The sequence below is a fragment of the Gavialis gangeticus genome, unplaced genomic scaffold, assembly GCF_001723915.1.
Source record: "Gavialis gangeticus isolate Ggan-Ray unplaced genomic scaffold, GavGan_comp1, whole genome shotgun sequence".
NCBI lineage: Eukaryota > Metazoa > Chordata > Crocodylia > Gavialidae > Gavialis > Gavialis gangeticus.
This window is the reverse complement of record NW_017729028.1, coordinates 41,008,329-41,011,642: the sequence shown is the minus strand read 5'-3', so window position 1 is coordinate 41,011,642 and position 3,314 is coordinate 41,008,329. Positions and strand designations below refer to the sequence as shown.

Below are 3,314 nucleotides of genomic sequence, written 5' to 3'. Positions count from 1 at the left end.
GGTGGGATGCACACATCATCAAACTGCTCCAGAGGGCAGCGGCAGCTGCAGAGGCGCGCAAAGCCAGGGCCCTACTCACTCCAGACGCTGCCCCTGCCTATGCCATGGTCCTTCCCTCACTGCCGGGGTCTTGAACTGCCCCCCATGGCCCTTTCCCCTCCCCCACCCCTTCTCTAACATACTTACCTGCTGGGCTGGGGGAAGGGTTGGGGCAGAATGTGTGCGTGCGCTGAGCCCCCCCAAATAATTTTTTTTCGTCTGCCTGTGCTTTGGGTAAGTTACAGGTAAATCCATGCCCTTTGTTTGGTTAACCGATGAACTCCATTTCATCCACGTTGAGTACTCTTCAGACACTGAAAACGTGATCTCAGACCTCCCTCAGCTATGTGGCTGGATATGTAATCCTCCACAAACTCATTTCAACAAAGCTGAACTCTTTAAAAGAGAAAAAATCAAAAATTAAATCCTAAACCTGCCTACCTGGAATTGCGAGAAGTAAGCTTTGATGTTCTTTTTTTTAAGGGATGCATATAACACCCAAACTCTTGTTATCTTGGCCGCTTAAGGAACAATTCCAATTTAGAGGAAGTTCAGTGGGGCTGCTTTTTAACTCAGCCTTCTATGCTTAATGTCTTGCGGTTCTGCCTAGGGAGTATAAAAGACTGACCTGTTGGATTGGGTGGGGACCCCCTTTGAAGTGAAGTAACTCATAAAGTTGTTGGTTTGGTTCAGTTTCTTCTCCATAGATTCAGTTGTTGGGGTCTCTTCTAGGATCCATCCATATATACCCTGCAGACTTGCTTATCTAAGCCATGGGGTGGCATGAGAAAAAATGAAATTTTGAGCGACTAGGCAGGAGACCAAGAGCCAATGAGGGGAACACGATGCAGTAGAACTTCAGGTGCGGGCAGAAGTGCAGCTCCCAGCTGTCACTCGGAATGATTTTTGCAAAGCACTCTGAGTTGCACCATTACCCCAGACCAAACAGAAGTTCACTGTTGATTCCAGGGGAATCTAACTGCGGCTCAGGCTACAGCCAGGTTTCCAAAGCAATGGCTGTGGCTCTTTGCCACTACCCCGTTTTCAGAATGGGAGTTGGAAGAAAAGGCAGTGGAAGGAGCTCGTTTTTGGGGCTCCCCAGCTGGTGCTGAAGGGTGGGGAGAGTGAATTGGAGCCCCCCTAATCTCGGGGATGGGGGGACTGTCTGGGGAGACTGAAAAACTCCCATACTCAACTCCCTCCTCTCCCTTTTCCTCTCCCATTCTGAAAACAGTGACAGTCTGGGAGCTCTGCAGACACCAGTTACAAAAGACGCTACATTTTGAAATGTCTTTATTGTATACCTCATGCATTGAGAGGTCAGATTTTCACCAGATCGGCCATTTTTGAATCTGTCTGCACTTGTGTTTGGTTATGGCTATGTGGCCAGATAGGGTGAAAATTGTCACTTCTCTCTACGCTCTTAAATAGTTGAAGCATATTAGTTGAGGCTAGTTTCTCACAATACAGGACAATGAAATCACTTTCATAATTGTCCTATTCACTGTTGAGTGGCAGGAGGCTTAGTTATTAAACATAAAAGCTGGATCTATAGACACGCAGGTTTGATTTTGGAGGAGGCATTTCCACTTTTCATGTATCTAGGGGGTAGATGAATTGAATGTTCTGCAATTTACTGTACCTGGGTCTTTCAACTGTACTGTACACTTAAAATCTAAGAGCCTGTTCTCCCTGTTAAATGTCTCATATATTTTTCATAACAGCAAATATTTGCCTGGGAATCCTTGACCCACTGTTAGTTTTTAGCCAGTTCGCTATTGCCTTTCAGCCTGGAGTGGGGCTGTATTTCACTGGTAAGGTGTGTGTATATAACTCTGACATCCTTCTGGATAAAAAATGTACAAATGGAAATTGCTTGGTACTTCAAACCAGGCAGAGATTTAGAATAATTTTGTCTAGAAATTTGATGGAAATCTGTATTAAGTCAAAATAAACGTGGGTAGAAATGTCTGTAGCATGACTTTGGTTTTGCCTTCCTTATCTTCAATAGCACTTTGTCTCTTGCTCTTTTACCCTCCTCCTCTATGATGAGCTTCCTTCCAATTACTCTCAGTGTGTGTCCTCATTGCTATTTGGCTTTCTGGGATGTAGGAGACCAGGAGCAGAGATGGTGTTTCAACAGGGTTCTCACCAGTACCCAGTGCAGTGGCAGTAATACTTCCTTATCTTTTCTGGAAGCGCCTCACCTAATACATCCTTTGATCATGTTTGCTTCTTTTGTGGTCTCATTTCACTGAAAATTAATAATCATCCTGTGGTCAAATAATACATCCTAGAGCCTACATGATGAGTTCTAGTCATTCTGTGATTCTTTTTAGGTGTTTCCAATTGGACACTCAGACCTATCATTCCCTAAAAGGTCCTGCAGCCTGAGTTGTGTCCCTCTTCTGCCTTGTCCAGTGAATGAAATAGGAAGAGCTAAAAGTTGTCTGGCACCAGTGCTATGAAACCACTGACTTGCTTTGCAAAAGGCTTTGTAATGAAACTATTGGCGGAACCTTTGGGCGTGAGTCGAGGGGAGGACGAGGTTGTATAGCAAAGACGTTTCCCACATTGGAAACTTCAGTAGCACTGATGACAGGTCAGCTGGGTGCTCCATCAGGGCTAAAGCTTGGGGCAAGCTGAAATGTGAAACGTGTCTTCTGCTGGTAGCAATTTGTGACAAATCTGCCAAGGGATTAGCTGATGTAGCAACACCCAGGTGGTGGTGATTGAGAACCTAGAATACACCATGGTTATTGGCAGAAACCCGAAATGTAGTAAATTGAGTGACTTGCATCAGCAGATGAGGGTGAGTGACGTGACCTAATAAGACCTTTCCCACCATTGTCTCCTCTCATGTCTGATGCTGTAGTGGGCTTTATGCCTTCCTGCAAAAGTCTTCCGACCTGGCATCTCTGCACTGCCCTTCTCCAGCTCATCGGTTGGTGCTTTCCTACTGAATACAAAGGGAGCAGAATTCTGTCCGTGTTCTAAAAACGGCAAATGAACAAAACGAGGAGAATTTTAGTTTCCTAAATTCTGCTCGGGCCTGTAGGCGAGCTGTTAGGAAGGCCAAGGCGGACATAGAGCTCGGATTAGCGTCCAAGATTAAGGACAACAAAAAGTCCTTTTTCAAATATATTGGGAGGATGAAGAAGGCGCCGGGTAATGTGGGACCCCTGCAGGATACGCTGGGCAATCTGGTGGTTGCGTCAGAGGAGAAAGCGGACCTCTTTAACCAATTCTTCACCTCCGTTTTCTTGTGCAGGGAC

At 45.6% G+C, this 3,314-nt stretch overlaps 1 protein-coding gene across 1 annotated transcript in view; it reads left to right on the top strand.

The window, feature by feature from the left end:
* Nucleotides 1–3,314, top strand: part of LOC109300087 (protein eva-1 homolog C-like) — a gene marked incomplete at its 5' end in the record, with an annotated part of 311,854 nt that overhangs the window by 111,140 nt on the left and 197,400 nt on the right. The window lies entirely within an intron of this gene.